The following is a 21,292-nucleotide window of genomic DNA, read 5'->3' as shown; positions in this document are numbered from 1 at the left end:
TGAGGGCAATGCAGAATGGTTTCTGCAGTTAATTTCTGTTTCTGGTTATTGGAAGCTCGCATTCCTCCAAATAACATGAAGCAACTCACCTGATTCTTCTACCCTTTTGACCTGTTTATATGTGACTTCTTGTCAGGTGACATGTCATCACTAGTGCCCAGATTTCTTTAGGAATTGCTTCTGTAAACTTCTTCAGGAACCTGGTGCATTTCCCTGGCTTAATAATAATAATAAAATAAAAATGCTAGCCAGCACATGCAGAATGCCCACTTAGTGCTCTCCACTGTTCTAAGTCTTTACATAAAGGAACCTACGCACTGTACATGCTGTTTTTTTTTTTTTGTTTGTTTGTTTTGTTTTTTTGGTACCAGGGATTGAACCCAGGGTGCTTAACCACTGAGCCACATCCCCAGTTCTTTTTATTTTTTATTTTGAGGCAGGGTTTCACTAAGGTGCTTAAGGCCTTGCTAAGTAGTTAGGGCTGGCCTTGAACTTATGATCCTCTTTCCTCAGCCTCCTGAGTCACTGGGATTTCAGGTGTGCACCACCATGCCCAGTTGTATACTCTTGATCCTAGAACCATTTTCTTCTATCAAAACCAAAGGTTGAATGTTTTCCCTGAAAAGTTGGTTTTGATATATAATGGGGTTGGGGAGGGTGGGGGGTGAGAGAAGAATGGAGGAACTTTAGATTACATAGAGAGAAATGGGAGGGGGAGAGGATGGGGCTATGAAAGATGGTGGAATGAGACAGACATCATTACCCTATGTACATGTTTGATTACACAAATGGTATGAATCTACATTGTGCACAACCATAGAAATGAAAAGTTGTACCCCATTTATAGACAATGAATCAAAGTGCAGTCTGTAAAAATAAAAAAAAATTAAAAAAAAAACAAGAATGCTGCTTATCATGGAGCTAGGAAAGATAAGGTAAGTGAATCAATATTTTCACTATGTGTCAGGAAATCACTTTCTGCCCTTTAATCACTAAATTCTCACTCTAGTCCTGTGTTATGTCAGTAAATGATTCTTGTTCATTATTATTTTTTAATCTCCCATCTTTTTTTATTGGTGCATTATAATTATATAGAATGGTGAGATTCATTATGTCATATTTGAATAAACAGATAATGTAATTTTATCAGTCTCATTCCCCAGTATCATCTCTTTCTCTTCATTCCTTTCTCCACCTGATCCATTCTACTGATTGCCTTTCTATTATTTTTATTATTATTGTCTTAATTAGAGCATTATACTTTTAAATATATGTACATGGGATTCATTGTGGTATTTCTGTACATAGGCATAGCATAATTTGCTAGATTTCATTCCCCATCTCTTTCCCATGTCCTCCCCTCCTTCTTCCCTTTCAATCCCCTTCCTCTATTCTAATGCATGCTTCTTTACAGATGAGGAAACTGAAGTTTTCAGAGTCCTGAGATGCCTCACAGCTAACAGAAACAGATGAGGGTTTGTCCACTTGCCTGTCGGGTCTATATGGTATGTCTTCATTGCACCCTGCAGCTAATAGCTCCACCAGCTCAAACCCAGGACACAGCCTCCTTCCACACACCAGTTTGCCTTGCTTCTCCCGGGTGAGAAACAAAGTCTGGCTCAGGCACCTCCTTAGCTACTGATTTGTTATGGGAACCATGGGAATTCTGTGCCCTAGTGTTGGCACAGTTCAAATGTGTTCCCAGGGCCGATGGCAAGAGAATGCTTCACTGGAGGAGGGCACCTCTGGGGCTCACGGCCACTCCCCTGATGCAGGGTTTGAGAAGTGGACCTCTCCTTGAGAAATACGGCGCTGGTGCTGATGTGGAGGGATGCTGCCTGCTCATGCCTGTCCAATGTCTGGCTTGGGCCATGAGGCTGAAGTTCCAATCTGTATAGTCTGGCAACCGAGGGGCCGACCAGGCTCTCCTGAAGGCCTATCCTTCAGGGTTCTTTGCTTAGGACTTTATAATAAAAGGCTTAAACAAAAGAACCTGTGCTGTGAAATGAAGCTGGTTCAGTTTACTAAAATGCTACCCAACACAATAAGCCAGCGGGGAGGTCTGTCTCCCTGCCAGTCTGGGGTTTCAGGAACCCCTCTCTCCAGAATTTTCAGGGATGTGGAAACCCAGGAGCTGTTCTTTAGAGCACAGGCTGGCATGATTTTTCTGCAAAAGACTAGATAGTTAATATTTTCAGTTTTGCAGGCCAGAGAGTCTTTGTCATAAAGTTCTGCCATGCCAAATTAGCACAGAAGTTATCAAAGACAATCTATAAACCAATGGGAGTGGTAAACACAGTAAATAAATCATTCCTGAAGTTTTTTCTCCAACTATTGAAATTGGTAGAAACCAGACTTAGTTTATAGAGCCTCACCAACATCTGGGCAAGCTGGATCTGGTTCATGAGCCACAGTTGGCTGTTCTCTGCCCTAGAGCTGCTCTGTCCCCATTGGTGGACACAGTGTCCATCTTAAAAATGGCTTAAAAATGACTGACTTGAGTTGAGAGGCACTGTGTGTAATGCTCACAGGATTTCAAAGACAGCGTAAAAAAAAAAACCTGTGAAATATCTCAATATCATGTTGTATGGATTACACATGGAACAGATAATACAGTTGCTAACTCAAAATGATATGAGTTAACAATTTTTCCAATTTATGATGGTGAGATGTATTCATTGGTAAACCCAGCTTTGTGTTATGAATTAGTCTTTTCCAGGGCTGGTGCTGTGTGGTCCATTCCTCTCTGGTGATGCTGGGTAGCAGCAGAGAGCCATGGCTCCTGCTTAGCCATGTGACCACAAGGCTGTGATCACACCTGACACTCCAATGTGCTGGGCAGCTGAGTTGGGGTGTTCAGCAGGTTAGGCGCACTGGACACATTTCCAACTTACGGTATTTTCAACTTATCATGGGATTTTTGAGTTGTAACTCAATTGTAAATCAAGGAACATCTCTACTTTGGATAATTTGGGTTAAATATATATTAAAGTGTGTTTCTCATATTTCTTTTTATTTTTCAAATGGGGCTACTGAAGGATTTAAAATGACATGGGACTTGCCCTGTTTCTATTGCATTGTATTGGGTCAGCTCTTCTCTGGGTAGTGGACACTCACCTTCATTGCTCACTATTTCCATCAGGTTGGATCTGCCGGGGTACTGGGCAGAGGTACTCTGGGGGAGAGGGTCTCAGCTTCTCTGTGGTAATTGCTCTGAGTCTGAACATTAAGCAGGAATGTTGGCAACTGTATTCTTGGATCTCTGGTATTGTTCCTATTTGCTTCTACTAGTCTCTGTAAAATAATGGGTCTTAAGAAGTTAACCTTTTTCTAATAAAAAAAAGTTGCCATTTTTGAAGTGCCTATGAGAAGCTGTCTGCTGGCATAGCTCTCTTATACCCTGCTATATTTTGATCTTCACAACCACCCTGGGAGATATTCTTAGCTCCATTTCCAGATGCAGAACAAGGTCAAAGAGGTGGAATCCCTTTCCCTGAATTATGTAATTGGAAGCAGAGTTTTTCTCAAAGTCCAGTCTTTCTGTCTCTCTAGAATGTTTTCCCTCCTGGTTCCATATCACTAACATGCTGGTGGAAGCAGGGCCTTCCTTAAAGAATCTCCTCTCCCTCCAGTATGGACAGGTCTCAGGGATCACCTAGAGCACCTGGCTGCAGGGGATGGGGACTGGAGTGTGAAACTCACTTCTGTGTACCGGGCATTGCCTGCTCCCTTCCATGTGTAGCAGTGGGGAAAGGAAGGCTGCTAATTGTCCCACACACATTTCTGGTGCAGGGGTAGCAGGATTATTTTAATGTTAGAGATGGCCCAAGGGCCCGCCTCATGTATGCAGCTCCATCCTGCCCCAGGGCCTTTGCACCTGCTGATCATTACATGCCTACTTCCTACTTGCCATTAAAACCTCAGATCAAGTGTTACCTTATCAGAAAGAACTTCCCTGACTATCCCATCTAGCCACCCTGTTTCCATCCTTTGTGGAACTGATCACTCACAGAAACCATCTTGCTTCTTTGTGCATAGGTTTATGTTGTGTCACTAGAAGTCTTGCCCCATAATGCAGTGCCAGGAGGACTTTTACCTTGCTTGTCTTGTTCTTGCCTGTACCTAATGTGCTAGTGAGGGAGTAGCGGGGCACTTCCCCACATTGAGTCCTCCTTACTGCCTTGCCTCTCTCCCTGACACAGGCTCTCAGCGTTGGCTTGTCTCAGAGCAGGGGTCCTCAAATCTCCCAGAATAGAGAACACTGATTGTTGGGGCCCTGCCTGAGTTTCTGTTTCAGTGGATCCTTGATGGGGCCCGAACATGCAGACTTCTAACAAGTCCTCAGGTGAAACTGAGGCCACTCTTCTGGGGACCACCCTTGGAGAGGGAAGAGCAGGGTCCACCAGGTGAACTGGGCTGGAGCTCCCTTCCACTTTTGCTACAGATTATTTACTGGAGTTGCTGCTCAATTTGACGCAACAAATACTCTGCTCTTAACTATGGATTGGTACTCCCAGGGGCCTTCTCATCTGTAAATCTTTTTCTACACTACATCTCTGAGGTGGTGGACAGCAAGAGATCTGTCCACCAGAAAACAATAGCATATACAACAACAAAAAATATTTACCTAAGGGAAAGGAAACAGGGTAGTGGGATAGGGATAGAAGTTAGATTTCTCTGAATCTATTTTTTTTGGGGGGGATAGATTTGTCTTGGATCCATGCAAATATCTAAAATTTTAAATCTCAATTAAATAATTTTTTAAAAGAAAAAGGCAGTTCCTAAAAATTGAGGAGCAGTTTGTTTCAACAAAATGAAATGAATGAGCTTAATGGGTAGGTGGCACAATTTCAAACAGGGGAATAACATAAATGGTTTTTTAAATACAGCAATTTGATTTAACATCCATAATGGGGATATACCTCAAAACAAAATTAAATGTAAAATAAAATCTTAGATTGTTTGCAGAAATCTATGTAGGTAGACAGATAAAACAAATTAACAGGCATGTTAATGTCATTAGAGTGAAAGATTTTTTTTCCCTTTTGGTGTTAGAGAAAGGAAATGCAAATTATAACATCAAAATGTTTAAGTAAAGCCTTGTGTTCCCTTACTGGAATATTAATTTCAGCTTGTAATTACTTTCTGTTAAAAAGAGAAGTATGTTCTCTTATAAAAGGAAAATGTTTTCTGTGACAGAATAGCAATCCATAATGCTTGAACCTACATTTTTGTCTCTAATCACTATTTCTTGTTAAAAAGAACAGAAAATACAAAAGAAAAGTCTGGAAAACCTTATCATACCAGAAAGGCAGTAGCTATTAAAACCTTCCCAGGACCTTATTAAAAAAGCTAAGGTGCCGACTTGAAGAGTCTTCCACTAGGGGAAGATGTTGATCAGTAAGAATAAAAATGGCAAAGAATAAAAAGAAAATTAAATAGGTTTCAACCCATGAGTTCATAATGACACTGAGAAAAGAAAACTCAACAAAATAGCAGCTCACACAGTGCTCTGTGGTCCTTTGGCAGAGAGAGGGAGCAGGTTCATTCTTCTTTTTTGAAATTTTTTATTTTTTATTTTTTTTGGTATCAGAGTTTGAACCCAGTGGTGCTTAAGGAGTGAGGCACATCCCTAGTCCTTTTTAATATTTTATTTAGGGACAGGGTCTTGCTGAATTGCTTTAGGAACTTACTAAATTTCTGAGGCTGGCTTTGAACTTGCAATTCTTCTGCCTTAGCCTACCGAACCACTGTTACAGGCGTCCACCACCAAGCCTGGCACAGGTTCATTCTTCTGAGAAGTGGGATGAGGTGGGAGACTTGGCCTGACCCTCCCGTATAAACTGTATTGAATAGTCCTACGCACCAAGTGATAGACAAAAGTTTCCCTAATAAATAAAAAAGGAGTTGTAGAACTAGAATATTATAATTTTTCAATCCCGAACCCCAATGAAACCATGGCTCAAGACAGTGATGGTCTATGGCTGCCTGTGAAAACACACAGGATACACTCTTGCTAGAACAATAAACCTCAATCAGAACAAGTTTCTAAGCCTGGATTTAACCACCAGATTACAAGAACAATGGGTATAGAGAAAAACTGTTAAATGACACCACCTGGGAGCTATCAGCTAAATTCAGCAAAACTGGAAAACCCAGTGGCAAACTACAGGACAAGAGGCCAATTTCTTTAACAAAGAAATTATTGAAAACAAGGCAGGTGGGAGCTATTGATTAAAAGATGCCAGAAGGAAGCTGACCCTCTGCATCCTGATCCCAGCAAACAGTTAAAAGTCAACTAGGAAACTATGCACATTGCTTGGGGATTTGATTATATTAAGGAATTACTGGTGTTTTTTAGGTGTGATAGTAGCATTAAGTTGAAAAAGAGGCTTTAGTACTTAGGGAACTTACACTAACATTTATAAATGAAATACTATGCAACCTGGGATTTACTTCAAAGTGATATGATGTATGAGGAAATGGGTTGAGGCATAGAATCAAGATTTTTGAAATTGAGTCGTCATTATACCACCTTCTGAACTTTCGTATTAACTTTATTTGAAATGCCCCTTTACAAAAATGGAAAATTCCCTGACTTGAAGATGATGGAAAGAGGATTAGAAGGAGCTGACAGGGAGGTGGGAGAGCTCCCAGGAAGGAGACGCAGCCAGAGTCAGAGAACTTGGGCAGGTCTGAGACTGGGCGAGATCTGGGACTGTCCCTCTAGCCATGTGGCAGAGGAGGTGGCACCTGGGCCTGCCTGGCCAGTCCCTCAGACTCCAGTCTGTCTGGTAACCTCACTTAGGGTTATTTGATATAAAGTGGCTTCGGGGAAGCCAACATCTCTACCAATATTGGCAAGTACATGAAACAAGAGAAACAATTAAACGTCCAACCTGAGAGTTTGGTTTCCTAAGGCAGCCCTTACAAATTAAAAAATTAAAATAGGAGAACATGGTTAGGGTGAATTATTATATAACCAAGTAAAAATCAATTTCACACAGTAATATAAAACCATGTCTATACATGTAAAAAATGCAAAATGCACTTAAATATAAAAATCTCTCAAGTACTTAAATTGCCAAATATTAGATAAAGAAAAGAACCTAAAACTAAGAGATACCACTTTGTAATGTATTTTCATTGAGCTGACTTGCAGCAGGGTGAAGAGAAACTGGTCCTATTATTGACAAGACACTTTCTTTTCTCCCACCCCACGTAGCTCCCTGGTTTTTCCTGCTGGAGTCATGCAAAGGTGAGTGGCTAATCCCACCTATGACGCAAAGGTCCCTGGAAAGGAGGTGCAGTGCCTTCGGGCTATAAATACCCTAGTGCAGGTGGCATGTTTCCAGCGAGCCCTGAGCTGTCTACTTTCTCTGAAGAGCTGATCAAGGGTCACTCACCAGGGGCCAGTGCTGGTGATTGTGCAAGAGCTAAGAACTGCTTCTTGGAGACTTGCAGGTCCAAGGGTTCCTGTGGTCATTGTCTTTGCTTTAGAAGGCACCTTGGCCCTGGGAGGGAGGCAGGGCTGATCACGTCTGTGGACAGGCAGCCTGGTGCATTTATCTTTCCCATCAGGGTTGCTCGGCTTCCGGTGGTGATGTGGGGATGTGAAGTCTGCCCCCACCCCCACATACCTTGGCTCCACCAGAGGAGGTTCCTCCTCATTCTCTCATCCCAGTCAGAGCAGAGTGGGAAGCAGATACCCACAGCGGGACTCAGCCTGGCTCAGGCACTGTGTGAGGTCAGGCAGAGGCAGACTATGGGCCCACAGGGTAAGTGGCTTTGCAGGTCACCATTTCCCTTCTGGGATTGATATTTGGTATTCAGCTCCAAACTCTCCAAAACTATCTCTGCTTCCAGAACCTTCCAGAGGCTTCCAGAGGTTTCCAGAGGTCAGTATTCAGGAAGGTGTGAGACTTTCAAGTGGGGTACAGGGCTGGTTGGACTGCAGAGGGCTTCCTCTCACTCTTCCTCAGGAATGCCCCATAACCCTGTCACCCTCCACACTGCAGCAAGGGACCAGGATCTTGGAGTCACATGGGGAGTCCAGTGGATAACAGTACTTGTTCCAGACCTTGGGGACCCAACTCCTAGGCCAGCACTCTCTCAATCTTTTCCCTTCCCTGAGCTTCCCAGCACTTGCTTTTGCTTTGTATAACTCTGGCTCTCAGCTCTGATGCTGCCTAGCATGACCCCGGTTTTTTAAAAAAATTGGATTGATTAGTAGTAGTTAGAAATTGAGAGATTTTTGTGGGAACAGTTGTATCTCTGGCTCTTTGTAATGGGAGGTTGGGCTCCTCTGGGTGGCATTCCCATGAAGGGGCAGGGGCGAGAGCAGGGTTTGTCCCTGTTGCTGGCTCCTTGCTACTTTCCCTCACATACAGACCCCCCTGGCAGGAAGGCTTTTGCTTCTGCAGTTTGGGTCTGGGCGGAGCATGGCTTGGGCTGTGTAGGAGACATCTTGTTGGATCACAATAAAGACAGTTTGCCTCACCATATCACCTTGACTCAGCTGAACTGTTAGGACCCCATAACACGGAGCTCCATCACTCTCCTCAAATCTGCCTAAGGACACCCCCCAACCCTCAGAGAGCTGGGTGCCATATTGAGTTGAGTTGAATTAAACCTCAGGAGGACATAAAACGGGAAACAAGGAAGTGTTCTGTTCACATTAATACGAAATAACTCTTCTCTTCAGAAACGTTTACCTGCTGTGAGCAGATAAATCTTCATGAAATATGAAATCCACCCAAATTTATTAAAACCGCCTGCATAGTAGTGGGAACTCAAACTGAGAGCCCTCCGTAAGAGCCTCATTATTATTATGGCATTATTTATTTATATCCTACCGTAAGACAGACATGATGTAATCCAGTAATTAAGATTGTTATGATTGAATATTTATTAAGCACCTACAATAAGCCAGCCACTGATCCACATAAAATGAGTCTATACCCTTAAGAGCTCCCATCTCACTGCCATGGGGAGCTCCGTGCCTCTATAGGGGAACAGGGGGGAGTTTAATGGATTTTTCCTTCCCTGAGCAAGCTTGAGAAATGAAGCTGATCAGAAATTGGGCCTGGTTTAGTTTCACAGTTCAATTGGAATGAAATGAAAACTATCCATCGCTAGCTTAGAAGAGACATAGGCATGTGAAGGGGCTGTTACCAAAAGTGGCTGTGGATGAGGATCAAGGCTTTCCAGAATCCAGAAGTGGGGTGGGCAAAGGTCTCTACTAAAAATTCATCCCATAGGCTGAGATGGAGCTGCTCTTTTGTACCTCTCCTGAGTAGCCCACTCTGTCGCAAGCCAGCATTTGTTGGGTCCCTACCACTCTAGGAACCAGGGCTGCAGCGGGGAACCAGACACAGCATAAGACTTACCAAAATCAGCTCCCAGTACCAGGCCCAAAGTGATCTCTTTCCAGTACTACCTCCTTCTCCAGTTGCTCCGAGTTATTCTGTGAGTTCTGTGTGCTCTCTTCTTCCCTGGCTCTCTCTTCTTATGTTCTTGCTTCTTCCCCCTCCCTGGGCCACTTCTCCTGAAAAGGACCTGCTAGGTGAGCTCCTCAGGCCATGGCCTGCACCCTGCTCCTTCTGCCTCTGTGTGGCCCAGGGCCTGGGGACTGTTTGTAGAGTGAAAAGGATATGAATGAATGACAAAGTCAAGGAAGGAAGGAAGAATGGCTAAGGAGTGCGTTGCATTGACAGAGAAGTGCTGTGGTCTCTCATAGAAGTAGCCCACTCTGATAATCGTCCTTTGCTTACAGTTGTCCTCTAGCAGATGAGTTCTGCATTTGGGGAGAGAGTAGAATGTTCCTTGGGTACTCTGTTGCCTTTGGAAGGAGATGTTTTGAAAACTGGTACCTACACGCTGTGCTTCCCTTGGCATTAGCCCTGACTCAAACATTTGGTTCAGACAAAATTCACTTAATCATGAAATGGACCCTAATCATTTCCACAGATGTCAAGGAGTTTTTTTAATATTGTGATTTTCTTTTTAAGTTGCAGTAAGGTATGCGTAACATAAAATTTTTATCTTAACCATTCTTTAGTGCACAATCCAGGTACATCCACATTGTTGTGAAACCAATCTTCAGAACTTCATTATCTTGCAAAACTGAACTCTGTACCCATTAAACAGTAACCACCGCTGCTCTTTGTCCCACCAGCACCTGGTTACTATCATCCTCCCTTCTATCTCTACAAATTTGACTCCTCTAGGCACATCATATAAAGTGGAATCATGCAGAATTTGTCTCTTGTAACTGGCTTATTTCACTTTGTGTAATGTTTTCAAGGTTTGTTCATGCCATAGCATGTGTTAGAATTTCTTTCCTTTTTTAAGGCAAGGTATTGTATGTATCTGCTAAAGTTTGTTTTTCCATTCATCTTTGATGGGTCACTTTGGTGACAGAAAGTAATACTGCCATACACATCTGAGAGCCTGCTTTCTTTTTTCCCACCTTTTTATTAGTGCATTATAGTTGCACATATTGATGGGATTTGTTGTTACATATTCGTACATACACACAATATAACAATATAATTTGATCAATATCACTCCCCAGTTCTCCCTCCATTTCCCCCCACTTCTCACTCCCTATGTCCCTTTCCTCTACTGATCTCCCTTTGATTTCTTGAGGTCCATCCCCACCTTTGTTTTCCTTTTTCTTCTCTAGCTTTTGCACATGAGAGAAAACATACACCCTTGACCTTCTGAGACTGACTTATTTCACTTTACAAATGTTCTCTATTTCTATCCATATTCCTGCACATGCCATAATTTCATTTTTCTTTCTGGATGAATAAAACTCCAACGTGTACATATAACACATTTTCTTTATCCATTCGTCCATTGATGGGCACCTAGGCTGGTTCCATAATTTGGCCATAATTTGAATTGTGCTGCTATAAACATGGGTATGCATGTATCTATCACTGTACTAAGATGACTTTAATTCTTCAGGGTAAAAACTGAGGCGTGGTATAGCTGGGGCATATGGTGGTTCCATGCCTAGTCTTTGGAGGAGCCTCCATACTGATTTCCATAGTGTTTGTACTAATTTATAGACAGTGTGAAAGTGTTCCTTTTTCTCCACATCCGCTCCAGAATTTATTATTTGTATTTTTAGTGACTGCCATTCTGACTGGTGTGAGGTGAAATATCAGTGCAGTTTTGATTTTGAGTGCCTCCTTTCTTTATATATATTTATATATATATACACACACACACACATCTCCAGCAGTGTAATTGCTAGATCATGGTAATTGTATGTTCAACTTTTTGAGTAACTGCCAAATTATTTTCCATAGCAGCTGCACTGTTTTACAGTCCCACCAATAGTTCACGAGAGTTCCAGTTATCTCCATTCCTGCCAACGCTCGTTATTTTCCACTTTTTAGATTTTTTTTTTGAGAGTAGCCATCCTAATGTGTGTGAGGTAATACTTCATTGTGATTTTGATTTGCATTTCCCTAATGTTAGTGATATTGAGCATCTTTTCAAAAATAGTTTCTAAAGAAGCATCCACACGTAACGATTTGTTTCATTTAAAGTGAGAATCCTCACACTCCAGCTTAGAGCTATTTAGAAATGCAGATTCTCAGGCTCTCCAATATTAGAGACACTGGAAGTACATCCAAAAAGTTCTGTTCTGACAAACTCTGCAGGGGATTCTCCTACAATCACTGGTTGCAACAAAGCATTTTAAGCCCTTATGTTGCATTGGTGGGGAAACTGAGGCCTAGAAGAACAGCACAAACTGCCCAGAGTCAGACAGTGAGCAAGGATCCAGACTCAGGATCCAGAACCCTCATGAACTCCTTTCCCAGTGAATGCAGGGGTAGGTAAAAATAAGGACCTGGAGCTAAGGGTGTTCAGGAATCAGCCCTGATTCCAACTTCACTGCAAGGGATGCAGAAAGCCAAGAATGAGAGCAATGAGATAGATGTCAAACAGAGAGGACTTTCACCAAGTTAGAGTAAATTTGGGCAATAGTCACATGAATAATGGTTACTTCTCACCCCAAACAAAAATTCCACCCTTTGGGGTCTAGAATTTTCCATTAGGTTGAAGAGGAAGAACTCTTTAAGAAAAAGGATTGCATAACGAGGCGAGTTAGACATAGATCTGATGTCACCAGTACCGAGGGCATCCAGGAGAACAACGTCCATGAGAAAACTGGACTGCCAGTGACCATAGTTTTAATTTGGAGCAACATAAAAACACTAAACCCAGGCCACACCCTTGAGAACTATTTTAATAGCTATTGCTGCCGGGTCAGCCCAGAGCGGAAAAGAAACCTCCAGAGTGGCTGGGCTTGAAAGACAGCAAGACTTAAAGCAGAGCAGTGACCTCAGGGAGTGTGTTCTACCTCCTCTGAGGAATGCTGGCCGCCCCCCACACCCCACCAACCCGATGACAGCAGACCAGCCAGTCAGAGGCAAGAGAAGTCTCTCATCTGCCTTCAAATTTCACCTTGGCCTTTTACTAGCTGTGTGGGCAAGCTCTTTACCCAAGCTCTGCCTTGGTTGTCTCATCTATAGAGTGGGCATAATTCTTTTGACCTGGCATTGAAATTATTTTTGATTTCTTCTTTTTAGTTATACATTGAGAGCAGAGTATATTTTACATATTTATACAGACATGGAATATATTTTATTCTAAGTAGGATCCAAGTCTTGTGGTTGTACATGATGTGGAGATTCTCTGTGGTGTATCCATATATGTACACAGGAAAGTTATATGAGAATCATCCCACTGTCTTTCTGATTCCTGTCCCCCTCCTTTCCCTTCTTCCCCTCCTTTATAAAAAAAGTTTATTTACTCTTTTTAGTTGTACATGACAGTAGAATATATTTTAACATATTATATATGCATGGAGCACAACTTTCCACTCTTGTGACTGAACATGATGTGGAGCTACACTGGTCACGTATTCATATGAGAACATGGTGAAGTTATGTCTGATTCATCCCGCAGTCTTTCCTATTCCCATTCCCTCTCCCTTCCCTTCATTCCCCTTTGTCTAACCCACTGACCTGGCCTTTTTGAGTGGATTAAAGACAATGTATGTTAAACCCTTAGTTCCCTACTTAATCTGAGGTAGCACTTAGTAGAAAGCAGTTCAGACCATACTATCTGTGGTCCTTGATGAAGGCTTCCTTTTGTAGAGCCTGCCATTTTGGATCTAGGCAGATAGTCTTAGCAACAGGAAGTGGTCCCAGGGAGCTTCTTTGCTTCCAGTAAGTGCACTGGGCTAAGTCATCACCACCTCTCAAGTTTTACCTCCCCAGAAAGTCCCAGATTATCCATTGTTTGATCTATTTTAAATCCAGAACTTTCTGCCTTCATTTTTCTAGGACCATTTTTTTCAATTCAGACTTAAGCTTCATCTCTCTCTCTCTCTCTCTCTCTCTCTCTCTCTCTCTCTAACAACTGTCCACGTGCATTTATACTTTTGGGGTGGTAGGAATGTGTACAGATGTGTGTGTGCACCTGTGAATGTGTGAGTGTGTGAGATTGTGTGTGTGCATGTGCGTGGCTGAGAGTAGGTGTGGGTACATGTGTGACTGAGGATGTGTGTCTACATGATTCAAAGTGTGTATGTGTGTAGCATGTCCTTGGTTGTGTGTGTGTGTGTGTGCATGTGTGTTGTATAGACAGGTTTGTGACTCATACTTTGCATTGTCATCTCAGCAAAAAGACAAGAAGTTGATTTATGCTTTCGGGGGGCTAATTTTCTGAGGCTTATTCCCTGAATTCTTTGTAGGTGTCATGACAGAAATGTCTCATATTTTTTGAAGTGCTGTGATATTGAGGTCCTTATATATTCAAGGATCATAGAATAGAACAGCACCAGGTTCAGCTAGGTCATCCCACTTTGCCATTCTATTTCTGGGAAAGCTGAGACCCCCAGAGGAAAAGGCTTGCTCTCAGGTTACCTGGTGAAAGGAAGGCAAGCCCCAATCCTGGCCTTTCTCCTCTGTAGCACTGTTGGGTGGGACTGGCCCTTAGGAAGTCTTCTAAAAGACCAAAAGTGGGTGGACATTGACTCTTTCCTGTGGAGAGATGTATCACTGTTCCAAAAGCCCATTTCTTAATTTAAAGCTCCAGAGTGCTGACAACAGGCCTATGGTCACACTGGCTCACCCAGCCAGTGTTCCTGAACCCCTCTGACACTGGGCACCAGGGCCCCTGAGATGTGGAGGCATAGGCTGGGACCCCGCCCAGGCACAACATTCTGCCCCCTGCTGGTGGATGGCTGATCTGCAGATCAGATTGTTCCCATGCAGGGACTCCCAGGACTGCTCACTGAGGCAAAGCCAGTCTCTCTGGGGTTGCAGCAGCAGGAGATGGAGATGGTCTGCTGAGGGGCTTCTTGTGGAAGCTGGTTTGAATTGGGGGATTTCACGAGGATTGGGGTGTTGAGAAAGCATTGAAATGGTCTCCCCTCCTTAAGAGAATATGTGTAGACAGGTAAATGAGGTCACAAACTTAAGGTGGTGAGGAATTCCGGGTGCTAAAATAAAACCATGTATCAAAAAGCTGAAGTGTTGAAGCCACCCAGGTTTTTACTCTGGGACAAGTTGTCCCTGCTGCCTGCCCTCCCTTTCTCCCTGTCTCCCACCTTCCCTTTCTTCTTTCATCCCAAATAAAATACATTTTTCTCACTGTAGACAATTTGAAGATGGGGAGAAAGTGGGAGAAAAACCCTACCCTGGGATGTTGGTGATGGGGAGACTAGGCATATGTGGGGATGGGGGGTACATGAGGAAAACTCTGTACTTCTGCTCTATTTTTCTGGGAATCTGAAACTACTTTAAAAAACAAGTTCTATGCATAAAAAATAAATAAAAACTCTACCCACAGTCCCAAGTGCCATTTGAATGCCAATTCACACATTCATTTATATTTTACCTCTTATTTTTTCTACCCCTCCACATAGTGATGGTTGTGCCATTTAGATAATTTAATAACATTCTTTTATCACTAAACCTTACAACAAAAGCATTTCCATGTTACCATGGATTCGTTTGAAATACAATTTAAAAAAATTTTATTTGTTCTAATTAGTTGTACATGACAGTAGAATGCATTTCGACACATCATGTATACATGGAGTGTAACTTCTCATTCTTATGGTTGTACATGATGTAGAATCACTTTGGTCATGTAATCATAGACACACATAGGGTAATAATGCCCAACTCATTCTACATTCTTCCTACTGCCATGTGCCCTCCCCTTGCTTCACACCCCTCTGCCTTGTCCAAAGTACCTCTATTTTCCCCTAACCCCTCCTTCACACCATTATTGTGAATTAGCATCCACAAATCATAGAAAACATTCAGTCTTTGGTTTTTTGGGATTGACTTATTTTGCTTAGCATGATATTCTACAGATCCATCTGTTTACCTGCAAATGTCATAATTTCATTCTTCTTTAAGGCTGACTCGTATTCCAATGTGTATATATACCACATTTTCTTTATCCATTCATCTGTTGAAGGGCATCTAGGTTGTTTCCATAGTTTGGCTATTGTGAATTGAGCTGCTATTAACATTGATGTAGTTGCATCACTGCAGAATGCTGATTTGAAGTTGAAGCACTATTTTTAATGGCTTAATATACCATACTATGGGATTTTAAGGCTATTTGGATCTTTATAAAATGCCATGATGAAGATATTTATAAGTAAAGCTTATTTTTAGATAGGCAGACTTATTGCCTTAACAAATATTTGCAGATGAGAGATTAGGGAGCCAGAGTAATATACCTTGTTAAGCTCTCCATGCATACACACTGCCAAATTGCTTCCCATCACACCATCACTGAGTGCACCTGCTCGTTTCATTGTATATTTGGCAGCACTGGGTGTTTTCATTTTATGAGTCCTTGCTGCTATGAGCTACAGGAAAAGGAGCCTCATGTATGCAGACACCTTCCTGGTTATGCCAGAGGCCAGGGGTGGAGTGCCAAGCAGGGTGCTGTAGCAGGTTCACAGCAAGCAGTTTGGAGCAGGGGGCTTTTTAGTCACTCCCAGGGAAGGAAACCTTCCTGAGTTCCTAGTTGCTGATGGTGAAGCCAGTGGGATCAAGCCAGGGCGAATACAGGTTCCAATCTTCTCTTGGAAGGCAGCTCCTAGGTCTTAGGGGCAACAGGGTGAAATGCAGGGTGCTGGCTAGGGTAGAACCCCAAGTTTGAGTCTCCTCTCTGCTATGCTCTGGGGCATGATTTGGGGCAAGAGGTCATCTCCTGGGTCTCTGTCTTAGTATACTGTGAACCTAAAATCCTCCCAAGCAGAGCGATTTTGGGGAGTATAAAGATGACACACCCCCAGGTGCACATCACAGCAGGCTAGTTCCCTTTTTTCCTTTGCTTTACTGTCAAAGCCCTCAGCAGTCAGGTCACAGCCTGAGACTCAGCTGATGCAGCCCAGATTGAAGACCCCTGTCAGAGCAGGAAAGGAGGACACAACTGACCCCAGATGGCAAATCCTGCTTGCCCCAGAGCAACTCGGGCTGTCTCCACCCAAGTTGTGCCTGGCTCATCCTGCACGCAGGTGAGGCTAGCCACTCAGCGCTTTCCAGGGTGAGCATCCGGTGGCGAGCCGTCCATCACTCCTGCTCCTTGTCTTTGGGATGAGATCATGAGATGCAGCTGATAATTGCTCAGGAAAATAAAGCCTCCTTTTTAATCAGGTGCTAAAAGTGCTTTCAGCAGCCTCATGCGGGGCTGCTGACAGGAGCAGTCTCAGGCCAATTTCGTGACACTTCAAAGAGCAGAGGTAAGATTACTTCTGGGATGTGAGCTCTCCTGCCCCCAGCCTTGATTTTTTTTAGACCATTGAGCACAGGTCAACCCCAGAGGTGGGAAATATTGATGTGTCTGCAACATAAATATTGCTGAGATCCCAGGCAAAGACCTCAGGCAAATCCCCATCTCAGAAAACTGTTTTCTGTTTCTTTGTCTGTTGAATGGGGATAAATTGAGAAACACCTACCTGGAAAGATTAGGAAGATTAAAGGAAGGGGAGGAAGAGTCATGGCATGTATTGTGCTGTATACTTTACATCTTCTGTTTCATTTGGTCTTTCAAAAACTCTAAGTGGTGGGAGCATCCTTGTCCAGGACTTGAATCCATCCTGTTGATCAGTCTAGGTTCCCTTTCCAAAGAAGAACTCAATGCACACAGACTCCCTCATTGTAATCACTGGAGATGCAAAAGGAAAACCAGTTTCATGACCCATATCCACCACATTGCCTAACCCCCTTGTGCTGAAATTCCTTCTGTGGCAAACAGAGCCCATGGCTTTTAGCTTCTACCTCCTAACGAGGTTGCTAGGCTGGCTGTTTTTCCCAGGCCTAAAGTACTTGGCAAATCATAACGCCTCCCTAGAACTGGAAACAAAACGTGTTTGGAAAGTGGACACTTCCCTGGAGCAGCTAAGTGGAGGTGCAGAGCCAGGGTGGAGTGGGTGGGTGGGGGTCCTCTCCACCACTTCTCTCTGTCCCCCAGTGCTGTGTTTCTGTCTCCAGTTGATAGCATCTTAGGTCAAGCATGTGCTAAATATAGCCACCCTCCCAGCTGGGCTGTCATCGGGCTGTCAGCAGCACTGTCCCAGGTTTTCAGACTTAGTGGTAGGCTTTGACTTGACAGCCAAGGTCAGTTATGGGGTGGGGAGTTTGTTTTCAGGAGGAGTCCCACCTCCTTTCCATTCCAATTTTAGGCTCAGGAACAGACCCCATAGAGCAGGCTGGAAGTCAGGTGGGGAATAGGGTGGGAAAAAGAGAGAGCTGGTCTTGGAGACCCACCATGATGGTATGGCTGAGTCTTGAAGATCAGCGTCCATCTCCTAGGCCTCAGTGACCTCAGGCAATAGCACTAACCAGTGGGATCTGAAGGACCCATTGGTAGGACTGTCTCACCTTCTGCAACTGTGGGAATATGGGCAGTCACTAATTCTCCTTGAACCACCAGTAGCCTCCTGTGCGAGAAGGAATAGTAACATTCATGCTTGCCACTCCAGTGAATCAGAGTGAGCCAGGGTGTGCCAACTCTGGATGAAGTGCAGATCCTCATGCTGGTGGCATTTGCATGTACTGAGTCAGCCAAGTGGCATGTACTTCTTGAACTCTCCATCAGTCCTGCCATGCAGACATTCAGTCCAGTATAGCCAAAATGTCCCAAGATCCCTATGGTCTGGGAGCTCAAGGCTCAGAAAGATGATGAGCTCAAGTGTGCTTGACCAGTGAGCAACAGAGAAGGACTTCAGCTGCATTTTATAGAACCAAAGTCTCCTTCCTACCTGCCCTTCATTCTTCTTCCTCCCAAAGTGTATGGTTTGGATGTGAGGTGTCCTTCAAAAGCTTACATGTGAGACAATGCAGGAAATTGTAGAGAAGAAATGATTGGGTTGTGAGAGTCTTAACGCAATCAATGAATTAATCTCTGGTGGGATTAATTGAAGTAGTAGGGTGTGGCTGGAGGAGGTGGGAATTGGGGCATGGTTATGAGGTACACATTTGGTATCCAGAGAGTGGAGTCTCTGTCTACTTACTGATTATGCGCTCTGCCATACTCTTCTGCCTTGATGTTCTGCCTCACCTTGAGCCCTGAGGAACAGAACTTGCTGTCTATGGATTGAGACCTCTGAAACTGTGAGCCCTCAAACTCTTCCTCCACTGTAATTGTGCTGGTTGGGTCCTTTTAGTCACAGCAGCAAAAAAGCTAATTAAACACTAAGTGACAATCATGTTGTATTCTCTGGTTTATTGGTCTGAGCATTCTTGAAACCTATAGAGGCTGGAGATACACAGCTGGATCCCAAGGGCGAAGAGAAGGGGGCTCAGTGGGAACTTTCCCTGATGGAGGAGTTTGGGAGATCCAGGGCTACTTACTGTACTGCCCTATCTAGAAACTTCAGGTAAGTTCCTCTATGTCAAGGGCACCCTTGGATTTGTACAGTCTACAGCTTGTGTAGCTGAAGTGGTGGTCACCTTGGCCCTCAGAGATGCATCTTGCATGTATACAAACTTCTTCACTTCTCAGAGTCCCAGTGGCTCCCAGGTTAGTTTCAGAGACTAAAATGAGCTTAGCCAAAGTGATTTATTTTTATTAGCATCTATTCCCTCTGAGCAGTGGTACAATGCAGTATAATTAGTTTTTGCATGGATTTGGATCATTCATTTTTTTTTAAAAGCATTTCTTTTGTAACAAACATGGGCCAAACAATGGGGATACAACAGTGAATAAGTCAGACAGGGTCTCTGGTTTTGTGGAACTTAAATTTGGGGACTGGGATGGAGGATTCAAGAGAGAGCAGGGAGCAAATAGGGCCAGGTGATCAGGAGCCTCGAAGGTCAAGTCATGTAATTTGTATTTTATCCAGTGCTACAAAATGTTAGTGGTGAGTTTAATCAAGGTCTGACAGGATCTTCTGTATTTAAGACAAACAAACAAGCAAAAAACCCCAAACCTGTCTCTGCTCAATGGAAAACAGAATATAGTAGTTTGAGAGTTCCAGGTGACAGCCACCAGGGCTGCTAGCTGGACACTTATTGCAGAGGTGTGGTGAGAAAGAAGGTAGCCCAGAGACACAGGAAAAGGAGAGTAGGGACTACTCAGAAAAGAAGGTTTTTTCCCCCCATATTTTGCAAATTCTTCTCAGTGAGTGTCATTACCTGTTGATGGTCTGCATGTGAGGGGTGAGGAAGGGAGGACCCAAATGGGCATGATGTTGGTCCCTTACTATCTGCATGGAATGTGGGGATGTCACTCATGGTCTGGTTGGATTCCAGGTGTCTACTGGGCAGTGGGCTGCACATTCCATAGCCAAGATGCAATGACTATGTCTCTGCCAGGCATGGCCCTGAGTGTATATGACCATGAATTGACTTATTTTAATGATCACAGCACTCCTAGAAGGAGCTACTATTGTTACCCAAGTAGTTTGCTTAAGGTCACTTGGTTAGTAGTCCAGGCATCCTGGCTCCTTCAGAAAATTGATCTCAGCAGTAGCGATTGTCCTCTCCTGGAACTTAGCTCGCGCCTGTTGCTAAGGGATTAAGTCCACATTTAGGAGTTTAATGCCTACTTCCCCTCAAACACAGGTTTGCAATTTCCCTTGGGGGTTTGCTGAAAGCTAAATTAACTGTCCCAATTATCTGCCGCTTAAATAGGAGATTGGTCTCATTGTGGAGAAGGTGTGAGGTGGCAGAGAGGCTTGGCACTGTCCAAGGAGCTAGGCCCCTCTGATGAGGGGACCCACAGAAAGAGCTGGAGCCCCTGACCCTGGATACCCCAGGGGCACTTATGAGTTCATTTGGAAGTTTTTCTAGGATAGGAAGGTCGTCACTCAGTGTCCTTACCCAGATGTACCCATGCAGTTTGCATCTCATTTGCTAAGAAGCAGAGAGGGTTTGTGAGGGCAGCTGACACTGGTGATGACCATACCAGTCAATATTATAAGAGGCCAGGAAAGGAGAGAGGTGCGCAAGGAGAAGATCACAAGTCTAGAATAAGCTCGGGGCCCCTTTTGTCTAAATTTGAATCTCTGCCCTGGTGTATTTTTTTCATGATAGATCTGTGGTCATAAAGGCCTCTTCTCCAAAATACAGTGGGACACAGTAGCTCAGAACCTGTGATGAACTGTCCCACATGTGCATGTGCATGCTGAGCATCTGCATGCGTGTGGAAGTGTTTGCAGCTCTCCTTGAGGACTGTGGGAGTCAGAGTAAGGAGAGTGGCATTTGGGGGCATCTTTGGCAGAGAGGTGGTGGTGCAGCCAGGGATCCAGGTAAGGGAGGAGGAGGGAATTTCCTCAGGGTCGACTGAGAGCCGAGTGCTTTGCACCTGGGTATTAAATACCATAATCTCTGTATTCCAGAACTTTCAGCTGAAACAGGTTCCAGCTTACACCAGCGCTCAATGGCAGGGCTAACTGTGCACCCAGCTCCCTGGCTGTGCCCCTTGCTCTTACCCCCATCTGCTCCCACATGGCCATCCATTGTGTTAATTAAGTGTTTCAACAGCGTTTGAAGGCTGGGTTTTGTGCTTGAATATATTGCCACATTAATAACTTCAGAACATTTCAGGCAGTGTCGAAATAGTAAATTAGGACGCGACGGGCCATATATTCAGTGCAGGGAGCCGAAGTACCATTTTATTACATGTGCCATGGAATTAAAGGCTTAATTTTCTTTTAAAAGATGGCGATGCATCATTTCCTGCAGCCAGGTAAAAACAGTTAGCAGAAATGATTTATCCTTCATTCCATTTA

General features: G+C 43.7%; 1 long non-coding RNA gene across 1 annotated transcript in view; it reads left to right on the top strand.

Moving 5' to 3' along the window:
* LOC124985200 (uncharacterized) overlaps positions 1-21,292 on the top strand; it is a 38,517-nt gene that overhangs the window by 943 nt on the left and 16,282 nt on the right. The window contains exons 2-3 of the long non-coding RNA XR_007108821.1: positions 1,415-1,505; positions 7,226-7,258. This is a non-coding gene — a long non-coding RNA (uncharacterized LOC124985200). The remainder of the gene's footprint in view (positions 1-1,414; positions 1,506-7,225; positions 7,259-21,292) is intronic.

The sequence above is a fragment of the Sciurus carolinensis genome, chromosome 5 (assembly GCF_902686445.1).
Source record: "Sciurus carolinensis chromosome 5, mSciCar1.2, whole genome shotgun sequence".
NCBI lineage: Eukaryota > Metazoa > Chordata > Mammalia > Rodentia > Sciuridae > Sciurus > Sciurus carolinensis.
The sequence above is the reverse complement of the archived record's forward strand: the minus strand, read 5'-3'. Positions and strand labels throughout refer to the sequence as shown.